The sequence below is a fragment of the Tiliqua scincoides genome, chromosome 4, assembly GCF_035046505.1.
Source record: "Tiliqua scincoides isolate rTilSci1 chromosome 4, rTilSci1.hap2, whole genome shotgun sequence".
NCBI lineage: Eukaryota > Metazoa > Chordata > Lepidosauria > Squamata > Scincidae > Tiliqua > Tiliqua scincoides.
The window spans coordinates 141,760,226-141,781,078 of record NC_089824.1 but is presented as its reverse complement, the minus strand read 5'-3'; the positions used below and the strand labels follow the sequence as shown (position 1 = coordinate 141,781,078).

Below are 20,853 nucleotides of genomic sequence, written 5' to 3'. Positions count from 1 at the left end.
TTCATTCATACTTGAGAGAGGTCACACTGTGATCCAGAGGCCTGTCTTTGCTATGCAATCATTGAGAGGCCTAAGGAGAAGCATACCTGACTTTTCTCAAAATGCTTTCTGCATCTTGCCGACATGCACTGAAAGGCTGGATCAAGCCCAGAAGTGTTGTCACATAGATCCTTGCTAGGAGTTATTAACCCCAAAACACAAGAGACAGTTATCCTAGAAGCAAGAATTATCTGCCTCCTGGTAACGATAGTTACTTGACAGTCATGGCTGTCCTGCCAGTGGGATTTGGTGGGTCACAAAGGTAAGATGGCACTTTCAAGAAGAAGATCATTCAATCCCCTACTCCAGTGGTTCCCAAACTGTGCAGTGTGGCTTCCCGCGGAGCCACAGAAACCAGCCAGGGGAGCTGTGAAATCTTTGCAAAAAATCCACCACTTTATTCAGTGTACAGGTTTGTAGTCCTAATGAGGAGCCACAGCCAATGGCCCAGTAAATCAAGTGAGCCACCAGTCGAAAAGTTTGGGAACCAGTGCCGTACTACCTTCACTACCATATTTGAAGCTGCTCAGTCACATACAACCATTGCTTTTTCTTTGACCAATCTGGACTTGATAAGCTTGACCAGCCTCCTTCTATGATTAAAAAAAAGAGGCAGAACAAGGAACGACAAAAAGGAAGTGAGGGGGTTGAGATCCCTCAATAGCCTAGGTCAGCAATTTTCAGCCTCTTTCTGCTCAAGGCACACTGACAAGGCACTAAAATGGTAAGGCACACCATCGGTTGTTTTGCAGCTGGCAAGGCACACCATTCTACTGGTGGAAGGCTCACATCTCCCAATGGGCCTACTAATAAATTACCCTTCTTCAAAATCCCATCGAACACCTGTGGCCATTTGCAGCTCACACTGGTTGGAAATTGCTGGCCTGGGTGAAGAAAAGGAGGAGCAGGTGACAGTGAAGCTGGCATGGAACAGGTGGGTAAATGTAGGTACCACTAGAGCAGCTCCCAACAGTAGTCTTTGGCTAACCCATTTCTAGAGCAGCAGGACAGAGCACTGCTGTCACTGTTGGAAGAGGGAAGTGGGGGGAGAGTTTGGGTCAGGCTTTGCACATCCAGGATTTTTTTGTCAGTGAAGGGGAGGACTAGTGGGGCAACACTTCTGGGTCTAGTCTGAAGTGTTGAAAGGCCTTGGTTGAGGCCTGTTGGTTATGCATAACATAAAGCAACAGGTGAGCAAACCTTACTGTAAAAAATAGGCTGGCTTCCTTTTAGAAACTACTTCTGGTGAACACACTTATGGAAAGTTTCTCATGGAATGAGAATTCTGAAAGAAGAGACTCATTTTACAGGGCATTGCCATCTTTCAAGTCCATATGACACAGCTGATGCTTCTCTTGAATTTGGCAACAGTCTTGTTGCTGGCATGACTGTCATGGTAGGCTCTTTGTACAGCCAATGCAAAGCATGAACTAGCCCTTAGCTTGCATTCACAAGGCCTGCTTTGCCTTGCCACTTGTTGCTTAATTTGCTGCCTTATACAATTGCTTAGCTTGTAACTGCCATCCTAGCAAAAAAGAAAGCCCCCAAATGAGATACAAAAATGGGCAATTATTGTTGCACAGTTACCTGCTCTTCATTGGCAATTGCGCTAATTACTTAAGCACAAAAACTAGCCGCGCATACTACAAATCCCCTTTTGTGTGTACGATTTGTGTTCTGGCACTTCAGAAAAAAGTGACTCACACCATGAAGAAAAAAAACACACAAATGAGCAGCAGGGATTAGTAAGTAAACAACCTGAAAAATTCTGAGCCATGTGAAGTCATTCCTTTGCTGTAGGTCAGAAATAACTTGAGGATATTAATTATAGGTATTTATCATAGTTTATACAATTCTTTTGTGGGGCCTTGTTAGTGATCAAAGGTGGTTCCTGAATGCCTGTCATCAAGTGCACTAATAATGGTTGGAAAAGCTTATTTGCTAAATCTAATACACCATTAAATTGATTCATTCCCTCTCTCCCCCCCCCCACTCTTTTCAGCTGTTAATGTCCCTGACAAATGGGACAGTTCTGTCTGAGCAAAGTTGATTTGTTGCAGTCTAGTGTACTAATTACCGACACCTCAGTGTCCTATTTGTACAATCATATCTACACAGGAAAGCTGCAAAAGAGGCTTGTGACTGGTCTAAAACTGGTGAGATCCAGGAAGATTTGAATTAAGGGGAAATGGCCTGTGAAATTGTAATTTAGAAATGCTACAATGTATGGAAGAAACATCTAAGGTTCTGAAACCACCAACTTACACGTTTAGACCATGTGTCAGGCTCTTTCTTTGGAAAGGCATCTAAAAATGAGAGCTTTGCTTACTGCAGTGGTTCCTAAACTCCCTGGGAAGCCTCAGAAATCAGCTAGGGGAGCTGCGGAATCAAAACGTGTTGCCCTATACAGTGTATAGGATTGTAGCCCTAATGGGGAGCCGTGGCCAATGGTCCAGTAGGTCAAGGAAGCCACCAGTCAAAAAAGTTTGGGAACCACTACTTTAGTGATTGCATTCATGGGCCACTTGCTCAAGCTACATATGGCTGAATTTGTTTCCTCCTGGGCCTGTGCCAGTTCCACCTAAAGCAGGCAGTGGCCCAATTTTTAGAATGAAAGATGATGTGTCTTACCACTCTGCAGGTTCTTCTTCAATGTCAGTTGGTCCTGGGCTGGACTCTGATATCAGAAACAAACCAAAAAAACACCTTACAGGAACAGGAAGCTGTAGGAAAGCAAATAGGGGTGGGCTGGGGTGGGATCCAGCCTATTATTATTATTATTATTATTATTATTATTATTATTATTATTATTATAATACCGCTTTTCAACTAAAAGTTCACAAAGCGGTTTACAGAGAAAAATCAAATAACTAAATGGCTCCCTGTCCCAAAAGGGCTCACAATCTAAAAAGATGCAAAAGAATACCAGCAGACAGCCACTAGAACAGACACTGCTGGGGTGAGATAGGCCAGCCTATCACTCCTGCATTTCTCTTTTGCTTTAAAAATGGGAACTTATATTTCCTGATTTAGACATATTGGAATAAACACAGGTTTAAATTTTTAAAAAAGTTTACTTCTTTCTCATTGGATCTCAAGGATTATTTTACAAAGGGAATCAAAAACAAAACAAAACATCAGGGGGATTTTAATTGGAACCATGTAAGTAATGACAACTGCTGCTAAAATTGTCAGCGTTGAGTGGGTAGAGCTTAGTTTCTAAAAGGAGAGTTGCAGAGTATAATCTCACGCTTTCCGACTAGAACCGTCTACCTTCCTATCGCAGGTGTCTCTTCACGACAACTTAATGGTAAGCACGCTGCACATGATCAGCCTGTTCTTTAATGAATTTATTCCGGCATACATTACTGCATTACAGCATTACTGCAAGAGCTTGTGAAGCCCCAAAGCAAGTACTAGTCCTGGAACCACAGAAAGATGGGTTCCAGTTATGAAATTCCTGCTCAACTATGCATTTTGAGTGATGTTGGTCAAGGCACACTCAATTCCCCATCAATAAAACGGTGAGCACAGTGTCGTGGTGGGGTGGGACTGAAGGGTTTTACCCTGACCCAACTGTAAAGTTGTCCAAGTCATTCATAGAATTACTGAGTTTATTTGCACTTTATTTCTGCACTTTATTTGTACCCAACTTTTCTGCAGTGCTCCCCAAGTCTCCTGGTCCCTTTCCCTGCTGATTGTAGGAACTCAAAATGAATAGGAGAGAGAGAGGGCAGGAAAAGAAAAGGCAGCAATTCCAGGTCCGGCCATCCATGAGGCCTACTGAAGCAGTTGCCTCAGGCAGCAGATTGATGGGGGAACACCCATCTCTGTCCACCTACCTGCCTCAACTGCTTCTTTTTCTACTCCCTGGTTTGGAGAAGGAAGGGGGGAGAAGAGAGGAAGAGAAAGTGTGGAGGGGAGGGGAGAGCTGAGATAGAGCACTGGAGATTGGGAGGAGCAGAGACTGGCACAACATCAGGTAAAGGGGGCAGCACTGGGCAAGCTGCCTCCGGCATCAGGAAGTCTTGGGTCAGTCCTGAGTACTTCTGCTGCAGGAGTAGGGTCCCCTGCTTTTGAGCCACTGTTTTCCATTCCCCAGCTCACCCTGCCTAGCTTTGAAGCAATCGGAAACTGGCAGTGGGTCGCTCTCTCCATTTTTAGTCATTCTGAGGCTTGGGGAGCCCTGCGGAGGCATCCATGAGCTCCCTGCGCCCGCTGGGAGGGCAGTGCTGTGGAGAGCAAGTTTTAAAAATCTCTTTCTTCCCTGGCAGCAGTGCAATCCTGGCGATCACATCGCTGGCTTTGCTCCTCCCCCACAACTGCTTACACGGTTCCCAACTTCCCTGTAGAGTTTGGGAGCTACTGGCTTAAAGGCTGCAGGCGAGCAAATTGCCTGTCCTCATTTGTCATAAGAACATAAGAACATAAGAACAGCCCCACTGGATCAGGCCATAGGCCCATCTAGTCCAGCTTCCTGTATCTCACAGCGGCCCACCAAATGCCCCAGGGAGCACACCAGATAACAAGAGACCTCATCCTGGTGCTCTCCCCTACATCTGGCATTCTGACTTAACCCATTCCTAAAATCAGGAGGTTGCGCATACACATCATGGCTTGTACCCCATAATGGATTTTTCCTCCAGAAACTTGTCCAATCCCCTTTTAAAGGTGTCTAGGCTAGACGCCAGCACCACATCCTGTGGCAAGGAGTTCCACAGACCGACCAAGCGCTGAGTAAAGAAATATTTTCTTTTGTCTGTCCTAACCCGCCCAACACTCAATTTTAGTGGATGTCCCCTGGTTCTGGTATTATGTGAGAGTGTAAAGAGCATCTCCCTATCCACTCTGTCCATCCCCTGCATAATTTTGTATGTCTCAATCATGTCCCCCCTCAAGCGTCTCTTTTCTAGGCTGAAGAGGCCCAAACGCCGTAGCCTTTCCTCATAAGGAAGGTGCCCCAGCCCCGTAATCATCTTAGTCGCTCTCTTTTGCACCTTTTCCATTTCCACTATGTCTTTTTTGAGATGCGGCGACCAGAACTGGACACAATACTCCAGGTGTGGCCTTACCATCGATTTGTACAACGGCATTATGATACTAACCGTTTTGTTCTCAATACCCTTCCTAATGATCCCAAGCATAGAATTGGCCTTCTTCACTGCTGCTGCACATTGGGTCGACACTTTCATCGACCTGTCCACCACCACCCCAAGATCTCTCTCCTGATCTGTCACAGACAGCTCAGAACCCATCAGCCTATATCTAAAGTTTTGATTTTTTGCCCCAATGTGCATGACTTTACACTTACTGACATTGAAGCGCATCTGCCATTTTGCTGCCCATTCTGCCAGTCTGGAGAGATCCTTCTGGAGCTCCTCGCAAGCACTTCTGGTCTTTACCACTCGGAAAAGTTTGGTGTCATCTGCAAACTTAGCCACTTCACTGCTCAATCCTGTCTCCAGGTCATTTATGAAGAGGTTGAAAAGCACCGGTCCCAGGACAGATCCTTGGGGCACACCGCTTTTCACCTCTCTCCATTGTGAAAATTGCCCATTGACACCCACTCTCTGCTTCCTGGCCTCCAACCAGTTCTCAATCCACGAGAGGACCTGTCCTCTAATTCCCTGACTGTGGAGTTTTTTCAGTAGCCTTTGGTGAGGGACCGTGTCAAACGCCTTCTGAAAGTCCAGATATATAATGTCCACGGGTTCTCCCGCATCCACATGCCTGTTGACCTGTTGTCAGGCTCTTAAAGTGCTGTTGCTGCTGTTTTTTCCAGACTGGATTCAGTTCACTTTGGGAAGCTGTCTGGGAAGCATGTTCATGTTGACGAATCCCCTCCTTCTGGGACTTGCCTCCTACTCATGGGGCAGAGGCGGGTGGACTCATTCAGAGGGCTCATTTCAGTGACAACGAAAGCTATCAAGGGTTCGTTAGGCCTTGCGGGGCCACAGAAGTGTGTACTGAGTCTGTTTCCCCTCACCAGGCTTCCTTCTTTCTTTCCTTTTCTCCTCTCCTTCTTTATTAAGTTGATAAACTCTTGAATAGTTGGGAAGCAGCTGCTCTCTGAGTAGGAATTAGCTGCTTCTCATCTTGTTCCTGGGTGTATGTGTGTGTGTGGGGGGGGGGGGAGTTTGAGATATTTATGTCTGGACTGTGTCAGAGCCCTAATACTGCTAGACCTAGGTGACCTTTTATTTTCTCCCTGCACTTCAAAAACAGCCTGCTGGAATGCAATTAAAATGCAGTGTTACTTTGCTGCAAAACCTTAGCAACCCAATCAGTGATTGTCGTCTCCTTTCCCCCTCTTCTTTCAAGGTTTTCCACTCCCTCCCCTTTTCCCTCTGCCCCCATGGTGTTCTTTCAAGTCTTGGACTGCTCCAAGACTACGACACAGCAAGTCTACGACTAAGACTTACCTTGACACAGCAGGCTGCATAATATTATAGAAGTTTTCCATTTGTATTTTTTTTCCCCACCAAAACAGACTAACACTTATACACACATGCTATTGTTGGAAGCCCAAGCTATTAATTTTCACATATTGCTCAACTAAGCAGAACTAGGCCTTCTCGTGATCTTTTTTTTTTCCTCAAAGAAGTAGTATTTTGGGGGGTAATGTAATACACAATTCATATTGATTAATATGTCTGTAAGTGAGATATGTATTTTTAAAGGCACGTGTTGAGATGCCAGGTATGAAATCAAATGGTAAATAATTATTTTCTTAAAAATGTCTGCGTGAGTGAGAGAAATGCAGAATATACATGCATTGAAACAAAGAGCTGATTAAAAACTAAACACAAATTTTACATTTGTAGGGAGTTGCCATGCTGTTGTTTTCAATTTGTTATATGCCTTTACCTGGCATGCTATTTCACCCTTCACGACACACATCAATACCTTCTTTATGTCTGGCTATTACCACTCATTTAAAAATCTATTTTACATGATTCTTTCAACCAAAAATGGACTATAATGACACAGAATACAGCATGTGCTTCATAAATTCCCTAAGAATCAATACTTTGGCTGGGAATTTGTCAGTCTCTCAAAGTCATGCATCATTAAACTTTATTGTTATTATAGTAGACTCTGCATCAAAGTTCAGTACCAAGCACATATTGGTCAAACATTTTTTTTTTCCTCTTTAAGCTAGTAAAGGACACAGGGATACAAATGCTTTTACAGGCAGGCCATGCCAGAGCTTGTCCAGTTTCTTCAAAATAAATGGCAGTAATGCTTTTGATTGATAATTTTTAGCATGTTCATACTAACACCATGTAAAGATCATTCACTTTGGGGAGATGACTGTGACACTGAGCCATTTCAATACTGCTAATTGTGAGTTATGCGTGTGATGTTCTTCTGGAGGGTTTGTTAAAGAATAAAGCATTTAGCCAGTGCTGGAGAGCATTTGCTTGGATTTCAAACTGTTCTTGTTCTTCAGCTGTCACTGTGTAGCAGACTTCCAAAGAAGTTGGGAAAGATCTCTGCTTTGCAGAAATACTTGCTTTGACATGGAAACAAGCCTTCTTGTGAATGATCAAGATGCTCAGTATTCACTAATTGTGCTTGTTCATTATTCTATTTTTAAACATTTCAACTATCCAGTCAAGAAGTAAAACTGTGCCATGTTTATTTACACCAACAGAAAAACAAACCAAACAGTTTGGGAACAACTCCAAAAGTGTTTTGTCAATTAGAGTCTCTCTCTCTCTCTCTCTCTCTCTCTCTCTCTCTCTCTCTCTCGTACACATACAACACGCCATGCGCACACAGACATGCACACTCTTAAGATGGGTTAAGAGTACATGCAATGGGAAAGGCAATGGCATAGAACATGGGAAGATAAAAGCAATTCTATCCTCTAAGTGCTTTGCAAATTGGTTACAGTGAGGTCCAATATTATCAGATTCATTCTGTCCTTGCTAAGATTTTTTCACTACCATCCACACAGAGTAGACCTTAAAATGGACTGTTGCCTGTGTTCAGTTGGATTTGACCAGAATTGTGACCAGTTTGCAAGAAACTCTCCTGTACTGATAGTTTACAGGAAACTCTCAGGAGGCCATGTGAATCCATTCCTGGAAAGGGCAGAGGCTGTCTTCAGTTTTTCACCTAACAAACTGGTAGTCTTTCCATGACTAGGGAATCTTCTGACCAGAACTGGTCATATCTGGTCATATATTCCTGACCAAAACTGAAGACCAAGTCAGTGTCCTGCAACATGTGTTGACTTGGAAATAAAAGGAGTTCTGTGTTGTCATTATGACCATAAAACCCTGACAGTATGATCTCAACATGAATATTGAAGTCTACCAGGAAAATACCCCGCAAGAACAATTCCGTCTCAAGTACGAAGTTTGGCGTGAGATGATCAGTAAACTAAAAGACTTCCTATCCAGTTTTGTAGGTCCAACATCAGGTACAAACATTCAAAACTGACCTGCAGATGGAATCCTGATAGACCAGGGTCACCCAGCATTTCCACCCATAATAATAATAAAATAATAATAATGTGTTGGCATCCTTCAGTCTTGGAAGACTATGGTATGGCACTAGCTCAATTTGGGAAAGGAAGAAACCTGACTTCGGAGGCATCTGAATCAATCCCCAGTTCAAATTAAATTTGGAATATCCTGTGAAGTTCCAGTACGTAGCTCAATTTGCAACATGAACTTAAAGTCCAGGAAAATGTTTCATTTAGGAGAAATGGAAAGAGAATTACAAACCGCAGAACATCTTCAGGGCTATTTTTTGGTCATTGAAGTCAAGTTACAGATCTCTTGTCTTAATCTTGTTTGGCTCATGGGTGGTTCTGACTAGGAAAGGAATAGTGTTGTGATGTCACCACCTATTCCTCAGCTTTTTGCAGCACTCCAACTTACAACTTTACCTATGTAGCTGTTGTTGGCATCCTTCAGTCTCGGAAGACTATGGTGTCACGCTCTGAATGGTGGTTCTGGAACAGAGTGTCCTCTCCAGTGCGCGAAGCCTGGGTAAAGTAGCTATGGAAGATAGGCTGTTGCCCATGCAGCAAATCCCCCCTCTCCACGTCGCTGAAATGGTCCAATGGAAAGGCAGAGGCCAATACGGTTGGTTCCAGTGGCGTCGCAGGAGTTGCCAGAACGTGGCTGTGTTCAGCCGTGAACTGCCTCAGGGACTCCGGCTCCGGATTTTGCCTCGAGGTTGACTCCTGAAGCCTTTTCCATAACTGGATGTAGCCACAAGGCAGTGGAAGTTTGGGATCAGAGTTTTCCGTCTCTCAGATGAGCTGCCTTCCCAGGCTGACGAGTCCCATCTACCCGGTGGCTGTTTAGTCGCCTCTTACAACAAGTACAGCCAAACTGAGGGCCTATTCTTATCCCCAGCCCCCAGGGGAAAAATAATAATAATACAGGTATTTCTATACCGCCTTTCTTGGTCCTCAGATTTCTCCTCGGACTTTATTCAAGGCGGTTTACATAGGCAGGCAATTTTTAAATCCCCGTAGGGATTTTTACAATTTGAAAGGTTCTATCTTTCAAGAAACCACAACATTCAGATGTTTCTTTCATTGATCTGGTCGCACATTCTGGCCTCCATCCTCCCACGCTCAGAGCAGATGGAATAACTCGGCTCAGCTTGTCAGCTGCTTCAAGGTCGCATGGTGCCAGTGGCCTCGAACTGGCGACCTTCGGATGTTATCTTCAGGCAAATGGAGGCTCAACCCTCTAGACCAGACTTCCTGCCTGGTCTAGGGAGCTGCTGCAGTGGGAAACCAGGTGGGCAGAGCTGAGAGAGAGTCTCTGCAATAAACAGGTCTTGGTGATGCATGTCAGGCCAACGTTCTTATCCATAATTGATATGGATATGGTTTTTTTTCTCCGCTCTGTGAACTTTAGTTGAAAAGCGGTATATAAATACTGTTAATAATAATAATAATAATAATAATAATAATAATAATAATAATAATAATAATAATAGGGTCCCTTTGGGTCCCTTTGGGGAGAAGGGCGGGGTAAAAATAAAGTTTTATTATTATTATTATTATTAATAATAATAATAATAATAAGTTTTTAAAAAAAGATCATCGTATTGAGAGATTGGCGGTTATGGACTTCCATTTAGTAAATGGTAAGAAAAAACTATTATAACTATTATCTCCATCACAATACTTCTTTCAGACTACCTGGAGGCATCCGACTGGTATTTGTCAGAAATCACAGAATACAGTATGTGGAACTGAACTATAAAGAACATTGGCTAAATCCAGCACTTATATTTCCTGGTATCCTTTCTCTGTACCACCAGCATTGACAGGTCACACTGCAAGGTAAAAGTCATCTCAATTCTAGTCCATCTATCTTATAGCAAATTACTATTTTTCATGCAGATAAAAACAAATACATGTTCTGAACCAGTACTTGAGATCAGCTATTGGCAGATGGGGCTTCTGCCTGCAGGAGTTTGCGTTTAGATGGTTCTGGACAGAGTTGCATTAATCTTTTAAGGATCAAATCCACAGCTTGGGTGTGGTATTATGTCTGTCCTTTACTTTGGATGTGCAGGTGGCATCACAAAGCACTTGTAACTGGCTCAGCTTGCTATGCAAGATGGGGCTTGTCCTAGATAAGAGACAGTCTGATCGCTCTTGTCGGTTATCTTAATCTGGGTGTTGCTCTAACATCCAGAGTAGACCACTGAACATAAGAACAGCCCCACTGGATCAGGCCATAGGCCCATCTGATCCAGCTTCCTGTATCTCACAGCGGCCCACCAAATGCCCCAGGGAGCACACCAGATAACAAGAGACCTCATTCTGGTGCCCTCCCTTGCATCTGGCATTCTGACATAGTCCATTTCTAAAATCAGGAGGTTGCGCATACACATCATGGCTTGTAACCCGTAATGGATTTTTCCTCCAGAAACTTGTCCAATCCCCTTTTAAAGGCATCCAGGCCAGACGCCATCACCACATTCTGTGGCAAGGAGTTCCACAGACCAACCACACGCTGAGTAAAGAAATATTTTCTTTTGTCTGTCCTAACCCTCCCAACACTCAATTTTAGTGGATGTCCCCTGGTTCTGGTGTTATGTGAGAGTGTAAAGAGCATCTCTCTATCCACTCTGTCCATCCCCTGCATTATTTTGTATGTCTCAATCATGTCCCCCCGCAGGCGTCTCTTTTCTAGGCTGAAGAGGCCCAAACGCCGTAGCCTTTCCTCATAAGGAAGGTGCTCCAGCCCCGTAATCATCTTAGTCGCTCTCTTTTGCACCTTTTCCATTTCCACTATGTCTTTTTTGAGATGTGGCGACCAGAACTGGACACAATACTCCAGGTGTGGCCTTACCATCGATTTGTACAATGGCATTATAATATTAGCCGATTTGTTCTCAATACCTTTTCTAATGATCCCAATCATAGAATTGGCCTTCTTCACTGCCGCCGCACATTGGGTCGACACTTTCATCAGCCTGTCCACCACCACCCCAAGATCTCTCTCCTGATCTGTCACAGACAGCTCAGAACCCATCAGCCTATATCTAAAGTTTTGATTTTTTGCCCCAATGTGCATGACTTTACACTTACTGACATTGAAGCGCATCTGCCATTTTGCTGCCCATTCTGCCAGTCTGGAGAGATCCTTCTGGAGCTCCTCACAATCACTTCTGGTCTTCACTACTCGGAAAAGTTTGGTGTCACCTGCAAACTTAGCCACCTCACTGCTCAACCCTGTCTCCAGGTCATTTATGAAGAGGTTGAAGAGCACCAGTCCCAGGACAGATCCTTGGGGCATACTGCTTTTCACCTCTCTCCATTGTGAAAATTGCCCATTCACACCCACTCTCTGTTTCCTGGTCTTCAACCAGTTCTCAATCCATGAGTGGACCTGTCCTCTAATTCCCTGACTGTTGAGTTTTTTTAGTAGCCTTTGGTGAGGGACCGTGTCGAACACCTTCTGAAAGTCCAGATATATAATGTCCACGGGTTCTCCCGCATCCACATGCCTGTTGACCTTTTCAAAGAATTCTGTAACGTTCGTGAGGCAAGACTTACCCTCACAGAAGCCATGCTGATTCTCCCTCAGCAAGGCCTGTTCATCAACAACTGTAATTGTTGGAAACACAGGCTGAAACTGCTGCTGAAGAATATTTGGGAACCTCAATTAGTACAGACGGTGGCAGCCAGGCTATCGGCTATCACTGGCTGCAGGAGATGCCTCTTGCCAGTACTGAATGAATTCCCGTAGCTTCCTGTTTTGTTTCTGGACACAATGCAAATTGCTTGTTTCAGCCTTGAAAGTTCTTTCCAGTTTGGAACCACTCAGATGTTATGATTATAAACGTGCCCAGATATTACGACTGGAGGTTTTTCTCCAGGTCTCTCTCTCCAGGTGCCTAACCTTCAGAAATGAAAACCATCTAAGGAGTGGTTTCCCATTTATGAAATGTTCCTCATAAACGTTCTGCTTGGGCAACCTCATTGTTCATTCTTAGGTATCAGGGGAATATTTTTTATTTGCCTGTGCCATCCTATGAAGAGTAGGGTTCGTGACTGCTGTTAAATTTGCTGTTTTCTCCGCCACTTCTATATGGTCCTCTTTTATGTTTTGTCCCTTCCTGTTTTGTCCCTTCCTGTTTGCTATTTCTTTGTTCCGCTTTATCATGCGAACTCCTTTGAAGCTAATTGACTAAATTGACCGATAAGTGACTGAAGATGAATTGACTGATAAGTCTTGTACAATAAGTAAATAAATAAAATGTTAAAGAAGGAGCCTGAAGATGGTCCATCTTCTTCTTCCCGTTGCAGTGCCAACAAAGGTCTAAAATCAGAAAGGACACAGTAACAAAAATGCCAGGTCTGAAATTTGACTTACTGAATTTGACTCACTATATAAGCTTCCTAAAATCTTGACTGAGGACAATGAAGGACACCAGAAAAATGTGAGGTCAGGAACTGTTCAGCAGGTGCATGCATAGCTTGTTATTTTTTTCTGGAGTTTCCCATGGCTGCTTGTCAGCGGCCTCAGCATTCTCTCTCTCTCTCTCTCTCTCTCTCTCTCTCTCTCTCTCTCTCTCTCTCCTGAGATCAAGACAAGGCCACACCAAATAGGATAATTAGTTCAAGTACACAGGTACAAATGGACCCTGTAAACCATCAGCATTTTAGCATGCACCTGCTCCAAGGAGATTTTCTTGTAACCGAGACAGATGTGTAGGCTTGCTGCAGCTGCATCTGTCCATGGATATGATATGCCGTGTCCACATTTCCTAGATGTCTGTGGCTGAACAGACATCTGGATGGTGCAGCACTTTTTCAGCCTGTTCGCAGATCTGACTTGGGTCAAGGCACAAACATAGGAGGCTGTTTTCTTTATAACAGCATTTCTATTTGCACTGTACAATGGCACTATAATAAATCATCAGGGCAAGAAGGGGGAATGTGTCAAGGCCAGGAAGGGGGTAGAATCAGCGGCAGCAGCTCCACTGATACCCTATACACCTTCCTGTCCTTGATCCACCTACCTGGGTCCACTTGAACTTGTGCGAGCTGGCACAGATCCAAGTAGATCTGTCTTGACCCCCCCCCAGCAAGGGTGCAAATGTGCCTGGAGGAGACCTCTGGGACACTTCCCCCCCCCCCCCCATGCAGGATGCAGTGTGAATTCCAGAAGCCAGCAATATGCTGTTTGTTTGTTTGTTTGTTTGTTTGTTTATTGCTCGAAACATTTAGTTATCATTTTTGAAGAGATTATGGATGGTCTGGATCCAAGCCAGAGAGTGCTGCTGGCCAAGCAGTTTTTGCTTGATTTTAGATTCATATAAGAAGGTTTGGGTTGCTAATTTTATTTATTCAGGTGGGCAAGGTTGAGAACCTCTGATATAAACAGAGACTTTGACCTCGCCACTTCTGGTTAACAGTTTACCAAATTCATTTCAGCATATGCAGTTGGGATAAGCATTCACTGCCTAAAGGGTCAATCTGGAGTACCTTATTAATCAGTCTTTTACTTGACCAGTAGTCTGGTCACTAATGGAACGTAAGCATTGGCCTGTGGCAAACAGGAATGCTAGACCTAGCTATTTAGAGTGTGTAGCTCACTCTATGCCTGCTACCTTTGGCTGCGTACTATCAAAACTTCAGATGCAATCAGTGTAATATGAAGAAACTAGTCCCTATGATCTTCTTACTGGTGTTCTGGTGTATCATGATTTTTCCAGTACAGAAACTGGTACCCAGTTGCTGCCATCGCTGTGGAGACTCCCTAGTTTTCAAATTTTCTAGAAAGACATTCATTTGGTTTGCTGTAAGCTATAAAAATGTGGGAGAAATATGGTAAATATCACTGAATTAAGGAAACCTTAGGCTATTACTGGAGCTATTCAGTAATTTGTATGATGAACTCTAAATACAATTGTTTCTCTTCAAAGCCTAACCGAAGCAGGCAACACAATAAGCAAAGCCTCTATGAAGATTAAAATGTCTGTATGGAAACTCTAAGTTGTATGGTAATAGAAACAGGAAAAGTTCTCAGCGAAAACCTTCCTAAGGTAGTTGACTAACTGGTTTCATTTAGTAATCCCTTGGCCAGGAAAGAATGTGTCAACAAGGGTGTCATTAAGGTTGAGTTTTACATTAGAAAGCCAGGCAGAAAATGTGCTTATATGACAATATAAGGGTCATAGGGTGCACTGAAGAAAGCTCTGGAAGGTTCTCAAGCTAGGTAGGAGTAATGTAGCCGTTTCACAAGGGCACAGGAGCAAAAGGGTGAACTGATGACAACAAGAGAAGATCAGACAGGAGATAAATGCCAGAGAGATTCCATCTGAGATGTAATTGTCTAATGATGCACATGTAGAACTGTGCATTCAGTGTTCTGTTTTCACATTAGCTCTTATTCAGAGCAAGTAACAATAGGTATGACCCTCCCAAAGTTGGTGTGATGGACTTTGATATGTATTTATTTCAGTTAGGACTTGGCATACTTTAAAATGCTCTATTTAATGGTGCCCCGTATTTGTTCAAATATCAGTCAGTGCTGATTATTTGCCCTTTTGGAATTTTTGCTAATCAGTTGCAGGAAACAAAAAATATTTTGAATGCTGGAACACTACTAATAGTCTAGTCTGATAAAGCAGCTACTTCAAACTGCTGAATCACCCTTGTGTTGATGCCAATGGGACGGAGTCCTTCCTAGAACTGCTTAATGCTTTTTACATTTTTAAGGTGCAGCCATAAAACTTTTTTAAAGTGTGAATCTAAAAATGTGATATGAAAACGTGAGTATCATATTGGTACATACCCTCTCTCCCAGGACTGGCTAAGCTCCATATGAGCATGTGAAACTTATACTGAGTCAGCCCAGTGTTGTATTCTTTGACTGATAATGGTTTTCTAGGGTTTCAGCCAAGCTGATTTCCCAGCCCTACCTGAAAATCTGCAGAGGAATCCTAAGGCCTTAGGAGTTGACCTCAACAAGTGGGAAACCCTGGCCTCTGAGCGGCCCGCTTGGAGGCAGGCTGTGCAGCATGGCCTTTCCCAGTTTGAAGAGACACTTGGCCAACAGTCTGAGGCTAAGAGGCAAAGAAGGAAGGCCCATAGCCAGGGAGACAGACCAGGGACAGACTGCACTTGCTCCCGGTGTGGAAGGGATTGTCACTCCCGAATTGGCCACACTAGACGCTGTTCCAGAACCACCTTTCAGAGCGTGATACCATAGTCTTTCGAGACTGAAGGTTGCCAACTACTACTACCTGAAAATGCTAGGGATTGAAACTGAGAGCTTCTGCATGGATTGCTCCACCATTGAGCTGCCCAATGGTTTTATACTGGTGCTAGTTCTTCCTGCAGGGTAGATTCAGATGGTGATGCCGGGGGATTCCTCTTTGATGTCTTGTCCATCGGCCTATGGCATTCCACAGGGTCTTTTATTTCCTGTCTCCCCACATGTCACCAATATGTGAATGATACCCAACACTCTGATCTCATTTCCACCATCAGCTGAGAAGGCTGGGGAAGTTCTGAATGGTGTCTGGAGTTGATGATACACTGATTGAAGGCTAACAAGCTAAAATTACATCCAGACAAGTGTTCGTGCAGAGATCTGTGACCCATGAATTGGGTTGTCATCTTGTTCCAGATGGGGTTGCAATTCTTTTGAAAGATCGGGTTTGCAGTCTTGGGGTGCTCTTGAACCTAACTCAAACCTGGATGAATCCGGATGTCGGCTGGATGCACAATTGGGACAGCTGTGTCCCAGAGTGCCTTCAGCTGGTTCAGGGTCTGATTCTAACAGGCCTGCGCTGGCATAGCGCTGGTGTGTTGCCAACGTGCCACAGGCCTGTGACACCTACCACTGGGCTGTCACTGGCTCAGGCTCAGCGCAAGTCTACGCTGAGCCAGCATTGGGTGGAGGATGGACAAACACCACCCAGAGCTCCAGGCGAGTGCTGGGCGGAAGAGAGGTAAGTCGGGGCTGAAGGAGGCATTCTGGGGAGAGACAGGAGGAGAGTGGAGATGGTGACAAGCCCTGCCCTGGCCTGAGAGACCCAATACAGATCTCCTCGAGTCTGTACCCGCACAATAGCAGGTGCAGAACTGATGAGACCCTTCAGGACTGCCTGGGCATTACATGGGGTAAGGGAGCTTACAAGTAGACGTGGTGCTACTTCCCAGCCCCATGAGATGCGGCGGTCACCATTTCAGTGCACGGGATTGGGCTGTCAGGCTGGTGTGTCAACTGCATCCTTTCTTAGAACTGTCAGATCTGTCTATGGTTACCCATGCACCACTGACATTGAACACTGGACGGTAGTGTAGTCTATATAGGACAGCCTGTAAAGACTGCTCGGAAACTGCAATTGATACAGAATGCAGCTGCAAGGTTGTTGACAGCAGCCTGGGGTTGTAATCATGTCACATGCCCCATGTACCATCTGCATTGGCTGCCTTTACATAGGTGGGCACAATTCAAAGTGTTTGTGACAACCTATAAAACCCGTAATGGTTTGGGACCCAAATGCTTGAAAGATCATTTCTCCCTATGTGAGTCTGCCTATCCCATGAAGTCATCTAGGGAGACACTGTTGCAGTTCCTGCCTCATTGGGAAATAGGATTGTCAAGGCCTTCTCAGTTGTGCTCTAACCTGTGGAACTCCCTCCCACTGGAGATTAGAACTGCACCTTCAGTGCTGCCATTCCAAGGGAATTGACCATTTTATTCTGCTTAGCCTTTGGTTGATGAATTGTTTATTTTCTTTTGGGGTTTGTTGATTTCTATTCTGCTTGGTTGTAACACTGTTATTTTTCTTTATTTTTTAGATTAGATTTTTTTGTTATTGTATCATGTCTTCTTTTAATCTTGTGCATCACCTTGAGCTTCCCATTGGAATAGGAGAGGTGGGATAGAAAATCTATCATAAAACGAATACATAAGTACCATACGGCAAACACACACTATGTGCATGTTGCCCCATAGATTTTTTTTTTTAGTCTGTGCCATAATGTATTTGATGGAAGCATGCCAAAGAGTGGGTTAACAGAACATCTGTTCACATGATCTTAGGCTGGCATTTCGGGGCTGTAACAGAGACACTGCAGGCAGCTACTCTAGATCAGACTGTTGGTATAGCCCTACACAGTGACTTAAGGGCAAGCACACTGTTTGGGGTGGATTGTGTTCTAACTCTTGCACATTTTTACTATCACTTCAGCATGGAGAGCTATTTAAGTTCCTTTCAAAGAGTTCTGCCTACCCTATTCCCAAGATGAGGCTACATTTTCATTATATCACTGGGTCTTTAGAAAGATTATATTTTCAGTCCTAGAGAACTGTCTGCTCTGGGAACAGAGCAGTATCTTTCCTTTCTTTTGTGATGCCAAAGTAGAAAGTCTGTACCAGAAAGAAGCTCTTACAATATATCTTAAAATTCATTAAGGAGCAATAGCTAGATGGAAGCCTTCTCTCCATAACCCTGTGCCACCTGAAGCTCTTCCTTTTTCCCTGTTATCATCATAGCAGAGTTCAACGATTACATATTTGACTTCAATTTACAAAAGCTTACCACAGAGGTAAAGGTAATATATTTGGTGTTTTGATATAATCTATTTCATGAACGCTCCTGTCAATATCTACACTCTTCTCTCAACACGCCACAAGAATGTTAACAGTTTCCTTCGACTCTCTACTGTGGAATGCGGAGGATGAATTTAAGTAGCCAGAATGGAAACACTCTTTGGATTTAGACTGCTGCTAGCCTCGCAGACCCAAATAATTACAGATGAGGGCCAGCCAGAAATATTATTCTCTTTTCTATTTCTTGCAAGCTTACAACAAACTATGAGGGATTTGAATGAACGCAAGCATGTCATTATGTGAATGTGAATTCACATCCATTGTGAAGTTTAAATTTGAAAACCAGCAAATAGTACAAAATCCACTTGACAAAGAGCTCCTTTGTTTCTTAAGGAATTATTTCATATAGTGAAAAACAATGATCAGTGTGCAAATTCATGGTTTCTTTGAGTTGGTATGCTTTGCATTCTTTATCTTGAGGCTATAAATACAAAAGTGTACATTAGCTTCCTTCCTTCCTTCCTTCCTTCCTTCCTTCCTTCCTTCCTTCCTTCCTTTCTTTCTTTCTTATGCTGACTTTATGGCAGAAAAAAAGTGTGGTGCTGTAAAGAGGCCCAGTGTTTCTCTCACACAAAATCTGCAATGTCTAGGTGTCATTTTTCTAATTAGTTATATGAAGGTGTACAAAAATAGGGAAGACAGAAAGGGCCAGATGCAGCCTTGGGCACCGTTAGCCTCTTGTGGTATAAAGCAACAGAGAAGCCTTTCCTTCCTCCTGAAACAGTCCTTTGAAGCGCAGGGAGGGTCGATTTTTTTGTTTGTGACACATATACCTCCAATTCTAATACCCATTCTAGATACTATAAACTGTTATTGAGGTTATTCATTTGTTTATTTAAAAATAGTATACAGTATTCTATGGCTTCCCTTCCCATTTGTCTTGAGCCCAACAGTTCAAGTTAAAAAGAATAGAATCACTAAAAAAAAATTTTTTTTAAATACAAAGACAATAAGTCAAGAATACCAGAGGCAAATCTGAAGCAGCAGAGGAACAAAACTATCACCACAATCAGAAAGGAAAGGCCGACTGAAATAAAGATTTTCAAATGGCACCAAAACTGAATTAGCTAGGATGCTGAACTCACCTCTTGCAAGAGGAGGCTCCCATTATCCCTCTCCCTATACCTGCCATGTTATTATATTTTTATTTTAACTGACCTGCCATCAGTCCATCTCAGAATCAAATAGATTGATAGATTCACACAATCTGCTGACTTCTGGTTCTTTTAGGACCCCCCCCCTTTTTTTCCCTTCTCTGGAAAAGTGGGAGCTGATCATAGAAAACAATGGAGCTAACACAGCATCAGTGGAGATATTCCTTCCCCAAAAAACACCACCCAAAAGGCAGCAGGCTTACAGCCCAATACTGAGCTGCCCGAAGCGCGGGGCTGCTGTGGTGTCGAAATTGACTGCCGCAGCATCCTAAGTGCAACTGGGCAGCTGCTGGCAGCTCCTCAAGGGAAGGGGATGTCTGTCCACTTCCCTTGGGTGAGGAATGTAGCTCTGCAATGGGGCAACTCAATTCTGTGGCATCTCTGGAGCTGCCACAGATTCAATGAGTTGCTTGTTGGGCCACATGGCTCAACAGGGAGCTCAGGAACCAGGCCAGTCTGCCCTCCTCCCACCCCACTCCCTCCCCCAGTACACCTCCTCTCCACCCTCTGCCAGCACTTCGCCCACCTCCCCCCACCCCAAAACACTTCCTCCACACCTCCCCCCATGCCCCCACCTACCTCTCGCCGCCCAGCAGTTCGGGTGACCGCCGAGTGGCAGAGCTCTGGCATTTGACCGGCACTAACACGTGCAAATGTGCTTTATGGCATGTTTGCAACAATATGTGCCGGTGGTGAGCCAACATGCACTGTTTAGGTTTGGGCCCAAAGTCCCCTTCTTTAGACCAGTGGTAAGCAAACTGGTGGGTTGCGACCCACCAGCTTGTGTAAAGCTTTCCCCGACACTTTAAGGGGCAGGTAAAGGGGACAGGCAGTGACGTGATCCCTAGGATCACATCACTAAGGGAGGTGAAGGGGGTGATTGTATTTACGGAGGGCTTGCACAAGCAGCAGGAAGTGCAGGGAGCCCCACGCAACCTTCCACAGGCTTCCCAAGGCTTAGGAGTTCAAAAAAAAAGCAGTCACAAACAACTTCCAGTTTGCGAACACAACCAGGAGGTGGTTTGTGCTCGCTTTTTTTTGAACATTCTAAGCCTTGGGAAGCCTGTGGAAGGTTGCGTGGGGCTCCCTGCACTTCCTGCTGCTTGCGCAAGTCCTTTGTAAATGCAAGCACCCCCCCTTCACCCCCCCTTAGCAACTTGATCCTGGGAATCGTGTCACTGCCCTCGCCCCCTCTCCCACATAGACTTACCTTGGGAGTAAAACCCCCAAAAGAACCACTGCTTTAGACTATGAGCTGTGATTTTATTATTTCTATGCCCGTGATATTCCATAATGTCTCGGAAGCTTAAACATGGACACTTTGAAGATTTTTGAGACAAAAATATATGTTTCTTTCAATTTTCAATGTATGTCCAGCTTGCCTGGAAAGTCCCCGGAGTAACTAGAAATGCTTCCTTATTTTGGATAAATCCCATTTAACTTCCAGACAGCCCCATTTTCAGCAATCCGCTATTACTAGGTACGATTGTCTGTATGTATGGGGACCCAGCTCAAAGTCTTAAGTAACAAGGCTG

At 44.1% G+C, this 20,853-nt stretch overlaps 1 protein-coding gene across 5 annotated transcripts in view; it reads left to right on the top strand.

Moving 5' to 3' along the window:
• Positions 1 to 20,853, top strand: part of ADGRL2 (adhesion G protein-coupled receptor L2) — a 660,835-nt gene that overhangs the window by 211,473 nt on the left and 428,509 nt on the right. Inside the window, exon 3 of one of the 5 annotated variants that reach the window (XM_066626598.1) lies at positions 10,212 to 10,360. The exons of the other annotated variants lie outside the window; for them this stretch is intronic. The gene's annotated coding sequence lies outside the window, so the exon portion shown is untranslated. The remainder of the gene's footprint in view (positions 1 to 10,211; positions 10,361 to 20,853) is intronic. 5 annotated transcript variants of the gene reach the window in all.